The sequence below is a fragment of the Spodoptera frugiperda genome, chromosome 13 (genome assembly GCF_023101765.2).
Source record: "Spodoptera frugiperda isolate SF20-4 chromosome 13, AGI-APGP_CSIRO_Sfru_2.0, whole genome shotgun sequence".
NCBI lineage: Eukaryota > Metazoa > Arthropoda > Insecta > Lepidoptera > Noctuidae > Spodoptera > Spodoptera frugiperda.
This window is the reverse complement of record NC_064224.1, coordinates 7547523-7570898: the sequence shown is the minus strand read 5'-3', so window position 1 is coordinate 7570898 and position 23376 is coordinate 7547523. Positions and strand designations below refer to the sequence as shown.

At 35.7% G+C, this 23376-nt stretch overlaps 1 protein-coding gene across 1 annotated transcript in view; it reads left to right on the top strand.

Moving 5' to 3' along the window:
* Positions 1-411: 411 nt before the first annotated feature.
* The window catches only part of LOC118270222 (ABC transporter G family member 23), a 56536-nt gene continuing 33571 nt past the window's right edge, over positions 412-23376 (top strand). The window contains exon 1 of the mRNA XM_050698130.1: positions 412-706. The gene's annotated coding sequence lies outside the window, so the exon portion shown is untranslated. The remainder of the gene's footprint in view (positions 707-23376) is intronic.

Sequence of the window (23376 nt, the reverse complement as noted above, 5' to 3'; positions counted from 1 at the left end):
CTTACAAACATTGTTTTTCTTTGAAATCTTACTAATCATACTCTTTAGTAATTAATAATCATATCAATTTGAAATATCTTGTGTTTCTTAATTTATTATTTTTGTCTTTGATTTTAATCTAAGTCAAAGTCAAAGCATTTATCTTCATGAACTCTTATCAAAACTAGATATCGCTGTTGCCAATAGAATAGTGCAAGGGCAAAAGTGTACAAAATGAAATTTATCAAGAATCAATTCATATAAATATTGCATCCACGCATTTATCGCTCTACCAAATAATCAGATACGATAATATATTTCTTGTCAGCCATTATTCAATGGCGTCTTATTAGTAAACATGACAGTATTATTATAATAAGCCTATATTTTTTTTAAACTAAACATGTCCCCTCTTACCGTTCATGACACTACATTCGGTGCGGAGAGAGCGATCTGCTGACTGCCTGGCAGTGCGTACTCGGTCTCGGTTCTCGCGCGACGTTTTAAAAAATAAAACACCGCGTTCCTTTTTCGAATCGCTGTCAATTCGCGCGCCGTTTTTCGTAAATATTTTTCACGTCGCCATTTTATTTTTAGATTATTATTTCTGATTTCTATCGTGTGTTTCTTGTATTAAAAATTTGATTAAACGTGTTGATTTTAATAGATTTTTTGTGTGAGTGTGTTATACGAAAGTAAAAGGAGGTGAAACGTTGTTACATTTTCGGTGAGTTGTGTTTTAGTGTTCTCATTTTTTTTTATGTAATATTATTATTTTTTATGTGATACTTTAGCTTTTAAGACGTATATTATAACATACGCTATTTATATGACATAATTTTAGCTCCGTTTAAATTAATTTGAATGATTACAAAGCATATAGAGAATAATCTCAAATGATTGCACAGATAATTAAAAAAATAATCACACTTAATCTTGCAAAATAGTTATGAAACTTTGCCTCCTTGAATAATGAATTAAATAAGCTTTACGGAAACAATTATTAGAACAAATATAATTTCTATATTATTATAATCTATTTCAAATTGATTGTCTTAAACGCTTTTACCTACTTTTTTATTTAACATTGTTTTTGCAACGAATTACATTGCTGACCGCGACTGACTCACACAAAATGTGACATAGATTTTTATTTTGCATACAAGCAATTTCTTATCTGTGCAGTAACAGCACTACCTATCGTAAAATATTTTTTTATTGCTAACACACTTACGTACGACTTAAAAAAACTGTTTATTTTACTTGAATAATTTTCAAAAAACTAGTTACATTAAAAAAAGCAAACATCAACCTCCTTTTTTGAAATCGGTTAATACTTGTATACCCTGTAAAACCTGCTCCTATGTTTAAATAAACACTTTTTTGAAAAACCGCATCGAAATCTATTTAGCCAATCGTGAGATTATCACGGAAAAACATATGTTTTTTCGAATGAGTTTCTCATATGTATGTATATATAGTATATACATATCTCATATATAGTATATACATACATACATGTGAGAACCTTATTCTTTTTTTTTTAAAGTCGGTTAAAAGAACAGATGTTTCAAACCAACAGTTACTACAGTACAGTTTTCTTAAAAATCCACTCGATTTGTAATCAGAATCGAATGTTATCAAACAACGCGTCTAATGGTTTACACGCCTGTTATCCATTGTTGCAATTGAGACTAACCCTATTACCAAACAGCGGTTACAATTACACAGACTGATACAAGAACTAATGAGATTAAAAAGTTAAAAAGTCTAATATCATAATATCCGACCCGAATCGAGAATCGAACTGAAGTAATCTTACTTAACTAATAACACTGTAGTAGCGCGACAATCGCCGCGTCGTGTGTCGCGGAATGCTGCTCATGAATATGAGCCTCTAGCATGGCTTGAAACTAGTAGAGTTCCTCGTCAAACAGTTACGTGAGTTAGTCGATAATATAAAAACTAATAACACCGTCAATAAAATTCTCAAACGAATTGAAACAGCTTCGTTTGGTGTTATAAAATATATATGATTTTTTTTTTTGTATTACAATCATTAAGTGTTTAAATGATGTTACTTAAAAACAAAGATTTAAATATTTTTATCAAAATCATCCAATGAATTCTTCCGCCTTGGATGAGGGATGATAATGATTTACATAAAACATATTTATTATGTATATCATTATAATTATATACCAAGTATTACATTGCTTGTTTGACTGGTCCCTTTAATTTACCTACTAAATAAATATTATTATTTGCTCTATATTCATAACCACCCCACTGTCCCCTATGAAATTATTTTCACATTATCCACACCTGCATTAAATAATAAAAAGTATTCATCGTGTCTATAAGTACTTTCTACAGACTGCATAGCACTTTCTATTATTATAAAAAAATAACTTTCGCAAATAAATATCTTAAATGTAAATACGGTACTTGATTTCATAATTGCTTGTACTTAATTGGCCAATTCGCAAAAAAGAGACGGATGCTTTAATCATTGCAACTGAGTAACGAAATCGCAGGTTCTATGTTAAATACTTCATCTAATTCAAAATCTACCTACTAACCGCCATACTCAGAGTCATTTAATGGTTACTTAACCAAGTCCTTAGCGATTGCTTTCGATACAAAATCGTTACTAAGGAATAGTTTAAGTAATCATTAAATGTCTCTGAGATCGGTAGTTGGTAAATAACAACTCTGATTTTTAGTTAGTCTGTGCGTCTGCGCACGTTACTCATGGTGAAGAGTCCCTCTGTGACTCGAAACTATTAGAGTTATTCTCTATTAATTTACGTAAGTAAACCGTGATTTTTAATATAGTATGTGTCACGATAGTTATTATAAAAATATCAAAATCTACTATCAATTAAGGGTTTTATTTATATTTAGATTATTGTTGTATTAACTGTTGTTCACTGGGTTAAAGAGTAATAAAAAGTATTTTGACCCTACTTTAGTTATCTATCCGTCTCTACTTCGCCCACGTCTGTCGAACAAAGTTATTGCTATTGCTTAAAAAAATGGTACCTAATACACAGGATAAAAGACTAGTGTGGGCACTGGTATTTTCTGCATGTGCTGTACTAAAAATACTATGTTGAAAACCGCATCAAAATCGTTTCAACCAAACGCGAGATAATCACGCACAAATACACATACAGGTAAAACTAAGAACCTCCATTTTTTGAAGTCGGTTAAAAAATTATAGGAAGTTAGAACTTAGACATTTAGTGTTTCTGAAGGTTGAAACTGAAAGGTTAAGCTAATAAATATAAAATAGTACTAAGAAATTAATATCAATAATAATCTAGAAATATTAGAATGGCCAGTTTGATTATCTCGCTGACCTAGGGGTTTCTAGTGAGATTATCAAACTCAAGGTTTGGTTAAGATTTAATCGGGCAATGTTCTTATAATAAATAGACAAATAATGTAGACTTAGAAAGAAATCCAGTAAGCATCTAACAAATCCGAGTTTGGTAGTAGACTAGTGTCTGCGAGCAGTTTCGCTCGCGTTCCCATTAAATAAAAAGTATCCTACCACCCAAGTCTGCTCATACTCCGTCGATCTGTGTCTCATACCCTGTCCGTTCTATAGTTTCAAGTCTATAGTCCGTTCTATAGTCTCCCACACAAACAAACTATAATAATAGTGTGACTAGCGGACCTCTTGTGGCTGAAAAGAGGATGATGTTAGTTACCTTACCGTGTTATTCTTTTATGATATAAGCCAGTGACCGAGCAGGCGGATCACCTGATGGTAAGCAATCGCCGCCGCCCATGGATACCCGAAACACCAGAGGCGTCACAAGTGCATTGCCCGCGTTTTGTAGGCTCTTCCATACTTAATAAATGTGCCCTTTAATAAATGAAACGTCAACGTGTGATCTTACGTTCGTTGTGTTACTTTATTTCTTTAAAACCTAAGCTCTTCGTGACGCGTGAAAGTTAAAATTATGAACGTTTGTTAAAATTACTAAAATTGTTGTTTTAGTAATGTACCAAAATTATTCTTAGTACCTACTTATGTTTATACTTTCTATGATTGCCTGGGAAAAACTTTCTTCGCAAACATTTCAGCTTCAGAAAGTATTAGGGTCAAAGTGAAACTATAATATTATAATGAGTTCTGAAGAATTACTTCTAACAATTTGGGTATCTATTTTTTTGTTTCTAAAATAAAAGTGGCAGAAGTTACTCCTTAATACATCAGCTACATGTTTTGCTTTTTTTATGGGGGGAAAATTATCTCACTTCACTCACTTCTCCCGCCTTGGGCAAGGCGAGTTGGAGTGTCTTACTGACTAAACTAAACCGGCAGCCGCGCAACGTGTCGCCGGTTCGAATACCGCACGGAACAACTCTTTGTCTCTTATCATGTGTGTGTGAAATTGTTTGTTTGTAAACGGCACCCACACAGGTGAAAACGCTAGTAAGGGGCACGTTTAATTAAAAAATATGACAATATCTACATAATTAATTATTTATGTTATCGGCTTATATACTTTAGTTCTAATGGCTAGCAACTAGTAGTAAAGTTCTTCTTGAAACAGTAACGTGAGTAATCCGATAACAATAATAATTATTTTGGTATGTCCCACAAAATTTATAACAATATCCACATAGCCATTTAAAACATTATTTAGATGTTTAACCACAAAAAAAATATTCCTTTATAAAACCCATTATGTGAATACAACAAGGAATTCGCGTTAAATCGCTAATTATGTTTAGTATCCGTTAATAGCATTGTCCATTGTTTCCATTATTCAATCTGATCTTACACTTACCTATATCAATGGAATTTTTTAGCACTTTATATTGCGTAACTTTGTCATGGTATGAAAACCCATCATCCTAATATTACATATGAAAGCCAAAGTTTGTTAGTTTGTTTGTTACTCATTTATGTCAAAACCGCTGAAGGGATCGAATGAAATTTGGAGTAGAGATAGGTTACAGTATGGAAAAACATATGCCATGTTTTAATCCTACAGGAATGCAGGCCAAGCCGCTGGCAAAAGCTAATAATTCCATAAATAATGAATAAAATAAATTCTCCAGTATATAGTAGGGGAAAGTGGGGGAATTGGGAACACTTAACTTTAAAGGCAAAAAAAACAGTATTTTCTTTTAAAAAAGGAATCAACTTTTATTAAAACTTAAACATTATTTATCTGTCTGCTTAGAACAGAAAAAATATTTTTTAATAATCAACTTTTTATTAGAAATATTAGCAAAAATAAAAAACATTGCCGTTCCTATTTACCCGACACCCTATGGGGTAATTGAGATCAGCCCGTGGAGCAAATGAAAACAGTATTTAGAAATGGTAATTAGAAATGGGGTTGTTAAAAATGGCACAGAGAACAGTTATAAATAACTAAAAAATATTTTCGCGACACATATCACACACGTAACCTTTGCTGGTCTCTCTGGAAGTGCATTGCACATGTGCCCAAAGCTTTATCGTGGTCATGTGAATCTGATATTTGAACTGGTGGTGTCTGGTTCAGTCTGGCTGCATCAACGTCTCGCCTCATCTAAAAAAAATGTATTGTAATAAAAATATAAAAACAAATTGTAAATTTGTTCGTTCCCAATTACCCGCCACCCACCGTTCCTAATTACCCGCAGTCGACAATTTGAATAAAAATGGTCGCGACCTTCGATAGCGTTTTCAGTGAATCCTATAACACGTAAAATTTTAAAACTGATTATCCATGAAATAAACTTACGAAATATGGTGTCATTGTACTCACAAATATGACATTTGCATCTAATGTATGAAAACACAAAATTTATAACAAAAATGCAATAAAAACATTTTGACTCACCGTGTCAAGATGCGTGCATCCTCCAGCTCCCACTGTCGCTTGCGCACTTAGGGGCGGGGAAGCATACCTCGAATAGCCGCGAGACGGGATACGGGAAGGGGAAGTGGGACTTATCAACGTGTTCCCAATTACCCGCCGTTCTCAATTACCCTACCTTCCCCTACCCGCTTTTTCCCTATTCAGATATTACCAGGTGATAAAATACGTATTTTTAAATTCAATCAACAATTTTTTTATTCAATTAACCTTCTAGCTCTCTCTCTCCTCTCTGGCTTCTTCAGATAAAAATATAATGTATATTGTTTGTTTTTATACATATATTTTTGGTTCCTGAAACATTTATCTGGTCGTACACCTTACGTTTTATCAAGAAATTGTTCCAGTGCATTATACTACTCGTACTATCGTAAAATTGCAATAATTAATTATTTGATAAACTCGTGCATTTCAATAACGATATACATATAAACTATAAATAGAAATATTATCGCTTTGTTTTGACTAGGTCAAAGTCAAAACATTTATTAAAAAATTGACACTGCATTGCACTTTTGAATAGTTTGTTAACACGAGATTGGCTTTTAGTCAACAGTAGAGAAATGTCAATGATATTAATAGTATAGCGACTTGCAGCCAGCATTTTCTGCAAACTTTTAAATGAACCATACCTTTTTTAGCCGTTGCCCTGCACTAGGATTTTCTCCTGTGTCGTGGGTGCGTTTACTCACATACAAGTTCACATGCACTATGCACATGATTCCCAGACCCAAAACAACATTTTTTGGATCACACAAAGAGTTGTTCCGTACGGGAATCGAACCCGCGACACGTTACGCGGCAGCCGGTGCCCAACCACTGTGCCATTCGTGCAGTCACCTATAGTACAAGTACCTAAATTATTTTTTTGGGAAACAAGAGTCGGTATACATTATCAGCCCATTTGCTTCTACTGATGAACACATCACCATTGCAACCACTGCAAGCCAACCACCAAAACACAACATCATATCGCTACTCAAACAATCTTACTCTCAGTTAGCACATCATCACAAATGGCTTTGCACAAGAATCGAACCGCGCACATATATATCCGCACTTTAGTTGGCTCAAGGGCGGGTTACACCGTACGACGTGATCAGCATTCTTTAAACCAAGGTTAATTTCACTGGTCGTAGAATACCGTGTGTAACATTTTTGTGAGCATCAAACGGTTTAATGACACTTCCATGCTCGTGGCATGCATAGACAAGTTGTATTTGAATGTTAACTGGGGTTATAGCTAGGTTTTGGTTCATGGAACAAGCGGCTGGTGATGACCTTGCGTGAATGTTTCTGTTGAGGATTTGATGTTCTGATGGTGATGATGATTTTCAAATTCGTATGGACACAGCAACGTCACACATTTTATCCCCGATAGGGAAGGCATATTACGACACGTAATGCCACTTTGTACACCCACTTTTCACCATTTGTGTGTAAAGTACCGTAATATAAGTATGTAATAGGGAGTGAGCCTATTGCCATATACTGGACACGTATTCAAAAAACCGAAAAAAGACCAGCAATACTTTGCCCGACCCGGGAATTAAGTGGGACCCGGCTCCCAAGTGTTTTTAATCATTTATCTCATATTAATTTATTTGGTCTATAAAATTTACCAGAACCGAATTTTCATCTAATACGAAACAAATTCAACTGTTGATCTGTTTATTATTCCACTCAAGTGGTATCTTCTCCACACATCTGTCTACAGTTTCGTAAAGGAAGTCTCATGTATGTCTGTATGTTTGTCACGCATACGAAGTTAGGTTTCGATATCAGATTAACTGGTTACTTTAAATCTAAGTAGTTACAAGGGCAACTGCTAAACATGAGGATTGGTGTTTGGTTCCAGTTTTAATTAGATTATTATTGATACTGAAATTAAACTCTTTATAATCCCAAATTATCATTAAAAAGTTAAGAAGAGAGTTGAAAACTAATCTTAATAGCATTTTACCATAAAAATAAAGTAATTGTGCGCGTCACATTCACACTCTTCTTAATTATGGGCCCTGTCATAGATCGAAAATAGTCGAGCTACCTCATCAAACCGGAGACGTACAAACTAAATTGACTACACGGTTGACGCAGTAGCTAGGCAAACTGGCTGCCATGCAACGTGTAGCGGGTTCGATTTCCGCATGGTGCAACTGTTTGTGTGATCCACAAATTGTTGTTTCGGGTCTGAGTGTTATAAGTATTCTGAACCTTCTGAATTTGTATGTTTGTAAACGCACCCACGACATAGGACAAAACGCCAGAGAGAGGCAAAGTTCTGTAAAAAAAAATATGAACTGACTAAAACACTTATCAAAAGCCCTACAAGGTAGTAAATTAAATATTTCCATCAGTACTCAATAAAAGGACATACAAACCTTCCTGCTTGGCATAGCCACCACATCTTTGTATGTTTGTTCTTCAAAATATTAATTACAACGCGTCCGTAGTAATTAATGATTGATATCACGTTTGTAGGACGTTCAGTGCATTCATTGTTTGTTTTCGCTTTGCAAAATTATTAATGAAGTGACGTTGTAGTGTAGGGTAGAACAATGATTTATGATGATTTAGTTTTACAATTATGTATTAAGTACGTAAAGCCCTTTTTTGATGGAAGAAAATCATCCAATGACTTCTCCCACCTTGGGTGAGAGGGAGTGTCAGACTCTTACTAACTAAAAACCACCCTGTTCCTTCTCCTGATTTAATCCGGAGTGCGGTAACCTGTTAAGTTCGTAGCCCTTTAAGTCGGATTCCAGTGGTAAAAATTCCAGCCTTCATCTTACTTATAAAAATCCTAATAAAACCTACTTGTCAAAACCTGACAATCAAACCCAAAAGCTCTTCTTGCTAAGTAATAGTTAACTGGTAGCGTAAAACACACTCAGAAAAGGTGACTCCCTCTCATACTTCTTCGAGTGATGGAGCAAACCCTCCAAGGCAGGGTACAGTTGTAACAGCACTAGTGTTGCTGGTGATCATGGGTCCACTTACCATCACTATGTACCTACGTCTCAGGCTCATTTGCCTCCAGACCCATGAAAAATCTTTAGTTCGACTAAATCACCTGCACACCGTGTCTCAATATTTACCGTATATGCCTAATATGAAGACAAAAATCTGGCTTCAAAGCCATAGAAAAGTCTAGACTAGACACAAACAAGAATCATTGTAGTCTGTCTGCCTAGAATCTAGATCATCCTAGACAAAATGATACAACTTTCTCCACACCAGGCGGAAATCATCTGCACCAAGCAAAATGTATAGGAAACGGAAAAACAGTGCTAATGTTGCCATAATGTTATTTTCTTGCACATGGTAACACTGAACTAATTTACTGAGTATTAAGTGATGAGTTTTAATGAGTACTTGGCTTTTTGCTTGTTGTAAATGTTTTGTCAACTTCTGCCCGACTTCCCTCTGTCTCAATTTTGTCAATTCACCGTCATCCTGGCTTGTTATCATACATTACTTCTTCAGCAACTGTAAATAGCGTAATTTCTTAGTTTTAGAATATGGACTGTAGTAGCTGTCGTCGGTGGTATTTCCGAAACGATACGACCTTCAAACCTTCAAGAAAAGAGCATACTCCTTTTTAAAAGACCGGCAACGCACCTGTGTCTCCTCTGGTGTTGCGGGTGTCCATGGGCGGCGCTGATCGCTTACCATCAGGTGACTCGTCTGCTCGTTTGCCACCTGTACAAAAAAATAAATCTTCTTTCGTAAAGTTCGTTGCTTATTCCTTTCCTGGAACGAATGGATAGCAGTTTGTAAGCTAGTTTCCAAAGGTACGTGTGGGAGAGCCATGCTTTGACACGAATGGGTCGGGGTGATAAACCGACGTGAAACAACGCTTGCGCTGTATTTCGTTGTGTGAGTGAGGTTACCGGAGTCCCAATTGCGATGATGCGGTCGTCGATGGAGCACGTCTGCCCATAAGCAACCTATTCACTCGGGCTTTGAAGACACCCAGGTTATACCTACCCATCAGGAAACACAGACTCCGGCAAATAATTCCACTCCCTAGCAGTTCGCACAAGGAAACTTGAAATTTTATGACGATTCAATGCAACTGTATAATGTGTACAAATAAAATACTAGCAGTACCTGACAATATGTATTTATTCAATTATCAACTTTATTATCAAGGTTTAAAGTTAAATTCTCGAAGGACTATTTATCTTCTTCATTAGGCTACAAATGATAAATCTAATTGACTGATGTGTTTTTATGTCGATGGTATTTTTTTATTAATGTTTGTTTATAGTTCTCCTATTTGTTCTTTCATGAATTCGTAATTAGCAATTCCTTGTAATTTTTAATGCTTGTTAATTAAAAGAATAAATGAAAAAGGTAAATACGAGTGTTACAAAATATATACCTATATTATGGTTATTTAGTTTCAAAGATATGCTGACCCACATTACGATTTTGTCCAGTGTCGTGGGTGTTTTTTTATAAACACACAAATTCACGGACACCCAGGCCCTTAACAACAATTTATGGATCACACAAAGAGTTGCTCCGTGCGAGAAAAGAAGCCGATGCTTGGTAGCCGGTTGGGCAGCCACCGCACCAACCATACAGAATAGTAGACAAGTAGCATTTATTTGTACTTCTATTCTTTTGGTCATCACATCTTTAAGTACAGAGTGAGAAAGAGTGACGTAGTTATACCCTTATGAGTTGTTTATAAATATAATCGACTCGACTTCAGTAAAATTAACATACATGTAACTTCCCCTATTTTTCATGGAATAAAAAACATGTTTTGTTATATTATAATCTTAGCCAATTGTTCAAGAATTATGATGTTGAGTATGATGATTGATGACAAAACATGGATAAAACAATTATTTTTGCTCCGTAAACATGATGAGAGACAATTCAATTGTTCCATTGAAACAATAGTTTGCATAATTGTTTAATTTATCGCACGTATTTGCAAACCTAATTAGATGATCATTTATTTATTTTTAATTTGTTTTATTGCTTTGTTTGATGAGTAGCGGTAAATGCAACTGCAACGCATTAGATTACAATTAGTCATTCCAAATTACAATTAACACTACTTTAGAGGACGATTATAAAATATTGAAACGTACGTTGCCCACGATTATTATGAGTCCCGATCGTAGCTTGAGATTAGACGAATTATAAACGCATTCTCGTACAATTTACGTTAAGGTTTACTCCTTATTTAAGTTCTATAACAGTATCACTGCTTCAATTTGGGCTTATATTTTAATCTCTTAATACGTACGCCCGCTTCTTATGCATGAGACTGAGGGCTCAAAACCTACCAACGGCAAGTACCAATTTGACTTTTTCAGAGTTATATGTGCTTTCTGAGATTATTTAGACACCACTGACCAACGGTGAAGGAAAACATTGTGAGGAAACCTGGTCCTAACAAACCTTTTTGAAATCGACAACCCGCATTGAGCAAACGTGGTGATTAATGCTCAAACCTTCTTCATGTGAGAAGAGGCTTTGGTCAGCAGTGGCCACTTATAGGCTGATGATGTAAATCTCTTAGTATCAGGTCGTAATCAGAACATAAAAGGTTAGTTACGCAACCATAAGCCCTGATTACAAAGATATCATCAGTAATTAAATCCCTAATGAAATGAGTCATCTTAAAGTATTTCCTCCTATTGTTCATCTGTCACAACAATGTTAGATATAAGTACCATCTGATGTAAGCCCTTCTATTTATAATAAACGTATAAAGACATTATGCTAAGGGAATTAATAAAATATAGGAAATATACTACCTTAGGCCTAGTGTCCACATTGCGTCATTTGACGAAAGCATGCATCTTTCACAAACAATAGGCGACCTACAAATGATAAATTTCCTCGAAGCGACGAATCGTTTTTGACGAATGCATGAATTCGTCAAATGACGAAACGTGTACAGTACAGGCTTGTAATTTGGCTTTATATTCCGTACTCTAAACACTCTTCTATCAGCTACGATTGGGGTTGTATAGTTTTGCTATTGAATAATTATTGGATTGATATTTGCATTGACATTGAGATTAGTTTCATGAGTAAGCGCTCAGGTCGGTTAGAAATCCCAGACAACCTACAGATACTGTAACACATGTAAATTCGCAAGGAAGTTTACATAAGAATCATAATAACTCATAACAAATCCAAGTCAATTGATAACTGTGATAGGAAACACCGAGTTACGGAAATGTAATGCGAGAGGCACATACTGCTGGTTACTGGGTTTTATTGAAATAATAATATAAATATATTAACTAACACATTATTTACAACTTAAAAATACCAAAAAAAAAGGAATAAAAACTAACTTAAAACTAAAATAAAGGCGTTAGGCGTGGTTAGGCGTCGAAGTACTCGTCCGCATCGCTGTCACTGGGGAACGTTCCCAGAAGACTGGCCGTTACTGGGTTATAAATACATAAGATAGAAGACATTTTTAAGTGCTAAGTCCCACCTGGATTAGAGAACAAGCAATAAAGAAGAAAGTTGTTTATACCAATTGAATACCTCTATTGAGGTAGTAAATCTGTATTAGTATAATCCTCAACCTTTGGAGTCGATTCGGATAGGGCCACGTACCTACAATTCTTTAATTTCGGATTGTTCTAAAAAATCATGAGCTCACCTCTATCACATGGGATTCATAACAACCTAATAGGTAAGGTTGCAAATTATAATTCAATGAAGAAAATATTTCGTACATCAGGGTAATTACATACCTCACAGAAGACCAACGTGAAACAACGCTTGCGGCTTGCGTTGTGTGAGTGAGGTTACCGGAGACCCAATTACCCCTCTTCCCCATCTTCCCTAACTCCGATTCCCCAATAACCCTTAAATTCCTAACCCCCATAAGAACCGTCTCTGGTGTTTCAGTAGTTCATGGGTGGCGGCGATTGATTCCGATCAGGTGATCCGTCTGCTCGTTTACCGGGTTATACCATAAAAAAACCTACTTGATAATAAACCTGCAAAATAAAGCATGGAATGTCGTATCTAGCAAAACCTGCGATGAGTACATGATTAAGATTCTTCTAATAGAGTCCCATCCTATTGTTATTCAAGGCACAATCTGGACCCCTTGTTCGCTCACGGCTTAAAAAAACCGGCAGACATTTTGTGACTTGGAAATCCCCAGGATTTGCGAGTCATATTTGACCACAAATGTACGAGCTATAATAATACTTTAATAGAATCAATTTCATTTAGAATTTTGATAAAGGTTGCAATAAATACCACATACCATTCTTTAAAAATAATTTCCATCATTGCAACCTCTCAACAAAAGATCACAGAAGTTATCACCAAAATTCAAAAACTCAATATCAACAATCAATATCAATAATAATCAGATGCGCCTGTCATCGATCTTAATCAACGAGACAATACGATGATCTCTTTTTTTGAGGAGGGAAAGTCATCCAATTACTTCTCCCGCCTTAGGTGAGCCGGGAGGGAGTATCGGACTCTTACTGACTAAAAACCACCCCTTTCCTTCTCCTGCTTTAAGCCGGAGCCCCGGTAACAGCCACTACGATGATCTGAAGTTACAATATCACCATATAGGTACTTGCTCTATGAGAGCTAGAGGTGTCTATGAGAAAGGATATTTGTGATCTACCTGGCAATTTACTTGATCATTTGGCCCAAGTAGTAGAAACTGTCTTTACGTTTCTAAACATCATTCACGACAATAATCAGACACTCATGTTATGAGTAAGCAAAACGTAAAGATTTCGCGTGAGATGATCGTGTGGTAACTATGGCAACCGGAATTCTGTCGAGTGAAAGTCGAATCCACACATGCTCGTTTAAAATGAGGCAGACGGATGCATTGTTGTATTAAAAAATGCGGTTTCTTTTAATATCTGGAAGCATTCTTCAAACTATTTATTAATTGTCCAAATTATTTTTGTCGGTGAACTACGTTTTGGTCCATATTTCGATTAGCATTTTGAGTACCTGAATGTGTAGGTCACTCAAGATCAGATGCTTATGATACTTCAACCATGAAGAACTTGAAACAAGGATACCTTTTTGCAAATGTAAATTTTTACAGGTAAGAAGTCAAATTAAAGAAACTACCAAAAACCAAATATCTAACCGACATTTTGTTTAATAACGTTATCTTGTCAGATCAAAAGCCTGTAATATAAATGAACACTGCGTTAAATACTACAAGAATCAAACTTGTTTAATTTTTTGAGGGGGGAATCATCCAATTCCTTCTCCCGGCTTGAGTAAGGCGAGAGGGATATCAAACTCTTACTGACTAAAAACTACCCTGATGCAACTCCTGTTTCGAGCCTGAGCCCCGGTAACATTAGGTTATCTAATCCGCAGTTCCAAAAAATCAAAACTCTAAAAAAAAACCATTAATTTCAAACAACTGGAGAAAATATCAGTCAAGGACACAAGAAAAATTTAACCCAGACAGCTAACCGAGGCTACATAAGCATTAATCCATAAACATCGTTTACGCTATAGGCTATTTAACGCATGCCGTGACGTAACGCGTTACGTTACGTCTTGTAGGTCGACCAAACTGGTTGCAGGGAACACTGTGTCAGCCAATGAGGTAACCGTAATTTTCGCTATAATATTTGAATAGATGCTTTTTAATTTTTTGTCGTTCGAATTTGAAATTTTATGCCAAAATCATCGATGTTTGTTTTTGTTTTGGGCATTGGCGGTTGGGGATTTTTAACAAAGAGTTATTTTAGGATTCTTTTTTGGGTTTTTGCTAATCAGTTGTTTATTTTAAACCCTACTATTTAATGATCAATTACAGCTTTAATTCAATAACAAAATTAAGTGCGTGTTTTCATTTTTTCTGTTACAAACAAAAATAAAATAGAATTTGGTAGATCACATTTTATACTATTTTTTGTATTCTTTATATCAAACAACAAACTAATCTAGTAGTACATCTTCTATGAAAAAAGCATAATATTAATCAAAGCTTATGAATATAAAGGATGAGTAGTGTAGTCAAAGATTATGATATCTTTTATAACCACAAACTCTTACATAAGTTCCTAAGACATTGCGAAAGTAAAGTTTTTAAATAATATATTGGCAATATTATAGACTCGCTTGTGTCCGGGTAAGCTGGCTGATATTATAGCCGGATCTTAGTAAAAAAAAACTCGATCGTAATCTTTAAACTTTCCGCATGTAATTTGTTTAAAAAATCGTAATATCTATTGTTAAAAACCATAGAAAATTACACTCCGGTAACCCTTTTACACGAAGAAAAACAACGTAAGCGTTGTTTTACGGTAGTGTCCTATGAAGCCATTACTCCACGTGATACCATGTGAAGACATTGTTTAGCACTGAATGTCTCCTGAATTCCAAAAGCGAGTTTATTCTTACGTCGCCACGTTTAGCCTTCTGATTGGTTAGTTAACTTAAAGCAACCAATCAGAGTACCGAACATCAATAATGTGTCGATTGCGTTAACGTAAAACAAACTTGCATTAGGCATTCTGACTGAACAGTAAGGTTTATGGAAGAAACACGTCTCCATAGGGATGTGCCGTAACAGGCGTTGCACCATAGGGGCTCCGGAGCAGATCTAATTAGAGGACTCGGTATCCGTTTACGTGCTGAAGGTGGCCACCATGGTGGTTTTAATGACGTAAAAATCCCTCACTCCCTAGTCTTCCTCCCCGAAAAAGTTAAGCGCCTTTTGAAGGCTTGTGATGATGATGATGATGAGGTTGACATACTATATATTGCCTTCAATATTAGGTAATACTACTACCGAGCATCTAAAATCATAAAACATGAACACTTTGCGTGTTAAGATGGTACCCGTTCCTTCCATGGTTGGCTACCCACAAACTATGGTGGAGTATGGTTAAAAAACTGCCAATTACAACATCACTTCAATAGTTAAATGGCACAAATAGATACATAGAGTTTTTACACCAATTTACTCGTTTAGTTGACCGCATCTTAACATTTTAAGTATTGGATAGAGTGGGTTAAGTTCTTAAGTTATAGGTACGGTTGGGTTAAGCGGAACTAGTCGAGGTAAGATTGTAAACGACAAGAATTGTTTGTGGGTTGATAAGAAGTCGGTTCTGATACTTTTGTAAAGGAAATTCAGCCAGTTGCGAATCCAAATATTTGCGATTAATATTACAATTTTTTTTACTAGTACATTACAGACTATTTTATGTACCGCAAATGAGCAGACAAGTCACCTGAAGGTAAGGTGGCGCCCACACCCGCAACACCAGAAAATGACCAGGGTTAGAAATGCGTGGCTGGCGTTTTAGAGATTGGGAATTTGAGAATGGGGAGAAAAATTTGGCCTGCAGGATAATTAATCTTATTACTAGGAAATACCTTAAACTTCAAATGCATATTTTAATTTGTTTCTTACAGGCACAGCTAACGTCACAATCGCTGATTGCTACTTATGTCAATGTTTTTGTATGATTACATCAACTTCTGTTAGTCTGTATGTTCGCAACAATTCCAAAAACTACTGAATCGGTTTTTATACAGTTCGCTAGTGTATAGAGTGATTTTTTGGGACAGTTTTTGCGTATGAATTTTCGAAATTTAAGTGCAATTAATAGCTAGTGCAAGAAGCAAGTAGATGGCTAGTACCTATAGATTATAGTACTCGATCTTTGATCTCAATTTGAGAGTATTTGTTTAGCTGTTTGACGTCATAGTTTTGAAGTAACATAACATTATGTGCCGAAGTAAACATTTATTATGAACTTAATTGGTGTCTAAAATAGTAGTATTTAGTGCCCAAAGCGGTGGTTGTAATGTAAGTTACTGTATAGTAAATATTTTAGTGTTTAGGTACTTTTCAAATATTATGTAAGTATTAGACAATATTAACGTGTTTCATTCGTGCGTACTCCAAGAGTCATCAGACCACCACAGGTATGGCCCAGTAGGGCTGATAGCGGAGCCGGAGCATCTTGATCTTGATCAATGACTTCTCTCGCCTTAGGCAAGGCGAGACGGAGTGTCAGACTCAGACTCTTACTGACTAAAAACCACCCTGTTCCTACTCCTGCTTTTCGAACAGGACCCCTGGTAACCCCGCTTGGTAGTCCGCAGCTAAGAAAAAGAATCCTAGACTCATCATTTATATATGGGCAACTCAAAAACTAGCCTTTTCCACGATTAAACCCATCACTTTTAATAGTCACTCGTCCACACAATACAACAAATATATTCACCTACAAAAGTATTGAAAACGAATCACACTTTCCCTTGAACTGTCCACGGTGTCCTAGCTAACTGTCAACAGGACGTTGACCCCAATCCCCAAACTATAGTATACAAGCAACTGTACGGTACTTCGAGTGTACATTATGTGTTAGATGCACTTAATTTTAAACAGGTACAGACAGATATGTAAATAGATTGTTGATTGTCGTGTTCTAGTTCATTCTATTTTTTGCTTTGCATGACGAAAATGACAGTCCTAGGAGACTTGGAACACCAAGGAGTTAGAAAAGTGCATTGTCAGCCTTGGAATTAGAAAATTGAGGCATTTGAAATGGAGCCTCCAGTAACCTCATTAATACGACGAACTGTTCAAATTGTTATATCACATCAGTTTTTTTTGGGGGGGTTCATACTGTTCCTTCTCCCGCCATGGGCGAGGCGAGAGGGAGTGTCGGACCTTTATTGACTAAAACCCGTCATTAATCTGCTATCAGCCAGGGCCCCGGTAAACCCGCTAGGTAGTCCGCAGCTCTGGATCAGGCATCAATTCTACTGGGCCCCATCTGTGGTGGTCTAGTTCTTTGAAGCGCAGGAAAATGAGAGCCTACCTAATATACGAAAGTGTTTAATGTTTGTATATTGCGAATGCCAAAAATTTCAATAATATTACAATGTCAAACCCTAGGATCTACCGCGAAATATCAGGCTTGGCTGTCATTGTACCTACATCCATTTGGTTAATGTCATAATTACGAGATCAACACCATCATCAAGCATTGCAATTAAAATAATAGTCCTTTTGACTTTAAAACATGACAATGAAACAAACATAGAAACATATGTGTTAATTATGATTATACATAATTAATACAAAAAATGATAAATCGTTTTATTTGTTGCGCCTTTATTGTCATTAGTTTAAGCACGATTATGGAGTGGCAAAAAATCTTGTCGTGCGCGACAAATTAATTTTATTATGACAAAAACGTTTTTGTGTTCATTGTTGGCTGACTCAAAACTCTAGAAGATCTTCAGTTCGACACCCGGATAGATAATCGGTTCTTCGAGTTCATAAGTAACTGATGTAATATTAAATTATAGTATCTACATCTCTGTTAATTCATAACATTACATCATGCCTTTTTATCCCCGAAAGGGTAAGCAAAAGTACACATTAACATTATGTGGGAGAGCCATGCTTTGGCAAGAATAGGCCGGCTCGACTAGTGATACCATCCATGGCCTCGCAGAAATAGGACAGAATAAGAAATAGTACAGCTACTTAAATAGCACAGAATAAGAAATAGTACATTCTCATTCTCACAACCTATGACATGGCGGACCGCGATTCAGTTCACTTCAATCTTTCAAATTGAAAGCTACAAAAATACCTAGCAGGTCTAGTAATTGCACTCGAAACCTCTAAGCAATTACAAAACTAAATCTACGTAAATTAATAAACTAAACAAAATTGAGAACATTAGCTATTTATCTTTACTTTTTTCACAGAATAAATTAACTATGTTAAGTAAATTCAGACAGATGAATACTAAAATTAAACAAAAAAGTTGCATAAATATCTTTGAACTGTATGCAATTTCACACTCCCACCTGAAATTATTGCGGACAAAATATATGTTTTTATCTTAAAATTTTGTTATATGTTACAAAACATCGGAGTCGTTGACTTTAGTTAACTTGACCTGATTTCAAAAGTTCAAAAAATATAATTATTTAAATTATAACTTACTGCCTTGCTCAGAGATATTTAATGATTAAATTAAACTTTTCCTTGGTAACGATTTTGTACCGAAAACGATTACTAAGGACTGGGTTAAGTAACCATTTAAGGACACTGAGTGTGGCGGTTATAAGTTTGTGTACCACATGTCAAAGCATTTATTTCAGTTAATCCTTGGTAATTAAGGTAAGCGTCCACAGGCCCGCATCGTACGCATCGCACGCATCGTACGCATTCCGTATGACGTCATCAGTACGCATCGCATGTAGGCATTGCTGATGATGCGGTCCGTACGATGCGGATCAGTGGACGCAGTTGTATGAGTTTCTATACAAGACAAACTAAACTCCGTTGCGTGCGATGCGTACGATGCGGACCTGTGGACATGTACCTTTAAGGTACTTCTAAAACGTTACAAGTTTTTATTTAACTTGCAATGTATGTATGTGTGTGAAATGAAATGTTGCAATTGAATTGCTGTTTTAAAAGTCATTAATTTTTTAAATAGATTTCGACTAATTCAGATGACTAATTCGATAGTCCAGCTCACATGAAGGCCGCCACAGAACTGGCTATAATATAAGTATATTAATATGTCGAGTCGAGCCCATTTTCGAGTATGCATTAGATACATATTTGAGTATGCAGTATAAAATAGCAACCTTTTTTAAGAGGCGAAAATCATCCTATTTATTAATATATCGAGCTATATATTATCGTATAGCTAGCTACCACACACTGAAGCTATACTATAATATATATTTTCAGTCGGCGATCGTCCTTGCGAGCGCTTAGTTTTAAATTAACTTGGTTTCAATCACCAATGCATCAATGATCAGCTGCATCAAAGATGCAGTATGTTATAATATCCATTAATTACAATATTTTAATATTATTAATATTATAAACTAGCTATAGGCAAGTCATTTAATTGCCCAATTTAAGCGGCTGTCCAATTTTTACTCATGAATAATTAACACACTAATAAATCTAGTGATGTGACCCTGTTTTATCGTTTGTTGATTGACCTCAGATGACGCCATTTTAGCCAATACACCGGATGTCCTTTGATGGCATTTTGGTGCAATTTGTTATATAAAAATATCATACGATTTATTATGATGCTTAAAGCGATAAAATATTTTATTTTTATGTGACGTTTCAACTTGGGATTAGCGAATTAAGTATCTACATGTTTGTCTTCGGAGTTGTTAAATTAAAAAATATATATTATTTGTTTTTGACAATCCACAAACCAGGTAGAATTGGGCAACAATTATTATAATGTTTAATTATCAAAAAAAGTTATCTTGATGAAGCTATAGCCTTTTTTAGCTTTTCTGGATTTGCCTGCGAGAAACTAAGAAGATTTTTCTCAAGTAGGATCCAGTCCTGTAAAAATATAGGAATAAAAAATAGCTTATCGTATTCCCTAAAAATTAAGCTATCCAATGGTGAAATAATTTGGTCTTTATAAAGGAGGTAATCTAAAGATATAAGGTACATAATTATCATGTAGATTCTTATCAACCTTGTAAACAAAACAACAATCTTCTAATCACTTTACTAAACCGTAAACGACATTGAAACTAAGTTCATGGCTGGTTAAAATACTTCGATAGTTTGCACAACATACCCACCTGCTACTTATGAAGTAATCATTGCACATATGTAAAATATGCTCGATAGTGACATAGTATAACCTTTATCGAGTCAACGATAATTATCATAACATCAAGCCTACTATTTCCGATAGGATAGGAGGTAGATATCTTATGAGTTCCGTGGTCTCATAGAGTGCGAGCCTGTAGGCATGTACCAGGCGCTATCCGTCCATGAGTCCATGCTATCCCAGTAATATGTCACTAAAAGTGCGAAAGTTTTGTTTTGGACGCAGACCATATATACATATCAGCAGAGCTTAACAAACCAAACTTCGGCAAAAATTATCGAAAAAATCCAATCTAGTCAATCTTCGTCTTACGTCATTAAAACCTAAGACTTCTTATTACTCTACAGTCTTTCTACCTACCTACTGACCAACGAGGCAGTTTATCGATAAATTTAATCTATCGAATCACCCCAACACTACACCATAAGTCCATAACCTCAACATAAGGCCAACGAGCCTCTCTCTAAAATATTTAGATTGTACTCTAAAATATTTAAATGCATCGTAACATGCAATATGTAAATGCAAATATTTTTTCTACTATTTAATTTAGTTTTCAAGGACTTTTGGTGAGTGGGTTAATGGTGCTCTTACCCTACCACTGTCACCTTGGTTGTATGGAAGTTTTATGGGTTTCGACATCATGTGAATGGGTACCATGCTATTGGATGAATATTTACTTATGTGATGTTAATGGTTTAATAATATGATCTGTGAAGAAGAACCAACCCGCATTGAACAAGCGTGATTAATGCTCAAACCTTCTCCGTGTGAGAAGAGACTTTTGGTCAGCAGTGGCCGCTTATTGGCTGTTGATGTACGTATGCTATTACTGTAAATTACCTTAGGTATCGTATATCTAAATAATGCTTCGTTAGACGCGGCAGTTTTAACAATTTCTAAACCAACGACCAGAAATCAAGTATTATTTTGATAAACTTAGACACGGAGATATAAAAACAAAAAATAACTGGTTACCGCCTTCAATTTTCTTAACCGCCTCTTTTTTAAGTCAGTTAATATCCCTAAAACCTTCTCCGTAGTCTAAAAATACTACGCTGAAAACCGCATCAAAATCGGTTCAGCCAAACGCGAGATAATCACGCACAGACATACATACACACAGATCAAAATGAGATGATAATGTCCTCCTTTTTTTCTGAAGTCATTTAAGAATAATAATAGACCTGCGTAAAAAAATTAACTAAGTTTCTTTAATTTGCTCATTCGTGATTTGTATTTGTTACATGGGAATTAAACAAAAAAATGCCCTTTGTACTTTAAATATTTCTATAATACAATAGAAGTAGCTTCAATGCCTAGTCTACGAGTATAATAATACAATGTAGTGATAAAAAATATGATCGCAATTACAGTCCGATGATAAAGAAACAAACGTTAACTAAAAAAATCACGGTTTACTCACGTACATTAATGGAGAAAAGCTCTACTAGTTTCGAGCCACAGATGGACTCTTCATCATGAGCAGCATGCGAAGTCGCAGCGACATCGCGCAGCCTTCTCTAAACGCAGGATTAAAAGGTGTAATAGATTTTTTTTTGGTTTTAAAAATCTGTTTACACGTAAGTAGCCTTTTTGAGGAGGGAAAATCACCCAATGACTTCTCCCGCCTTAGGCGAAATGAGAGGGAGTGTCATACTCTTTTTGACTAAAAACTACCCCGTTCCGATTCCAATTCCTGCTCAGGGTAGCCTGACGTTATACCAGAACACAATGTATGACAATAAGCATTTTGTTTTGTCCCTTTAATGTTTAAAATAACCGCTTGTAGATTTTAGCACATTTAATCACGGAACAACTAGATATTCTAATATTAACACGCTATTCTAATGAGAGTTCCTTTATTGTTTTCTATAGTAGTGATGTAACATAATAATTGGTATCGAACACGCGACTGTAGTCACGACATTTGTAGATGAACATCTCTATGACAGTCGTTATAGCTAATGTGAACATCAAAAAAGCATAAAGGCCTCTCTAACAATAATATGTATTACCTCATATCGAATAAAAACTCATCTTAATCCGAAATCTCTGAATCAATCTAGGTTAAGGGAATATTACAATGGTTTGGACATGTAGAAAGGATGGATGAAAGCAAGATTTACGAAAGAAGTATATTTAGGGCAGATATAAATGGGATGGTTGAGGACGCCCTAGATGGGCATTTATCGATTCGATAGATTGATTGGCTGGATATATTAAAAAAAGGTCAAATTAAAAGTACCCTTAGCAAATGAGCATGCATGAAAAGACTGATGACCGTTGATGAAGTGACAGAGGCATGTACGATTCGTAGCGATTGGCGTTCCATACACTTGGACACTTGGAGACAAGCATAGGTTATGTATGTATGTATGCAATTTAGGTTTTTGATATAAAATCCATAGAAATAATGTTTTCAGACCAAAAATTTTGGATAAGCACTAAAATAATAAAATAAAGTGTGGGAGAGCACGAATGGGCCGGCTCGACCGGAGTGATACCACGGCCTCACAGAAAACCGACGTGAAACAACGCTTGCGTTGTGTTTCATTGTATGAGTGAGGTTACCGGAGGTCCTTTTCCCCCCTTTCCAATCTTCCCAATCCATCCCGAACAACTACCCTTAAATTCCTAACCCCCAAAAAGCCGTTAACGCACTTGTAAAGCCTCTGGTGTTTCAAGTGTCCATGGGCGGCGGCGATTGCTTACCATCAGGTAATACGTCTGCTCGATTACGGCATGTTTCATAAAAAAAAACGCAAAAATTCCAGTTACTTATTACTTTTTCAAAAATAGTGTAAATGTCATTTCAATTGACAAATTACCACCTACTCTAGAACCTCATCATTCAAACC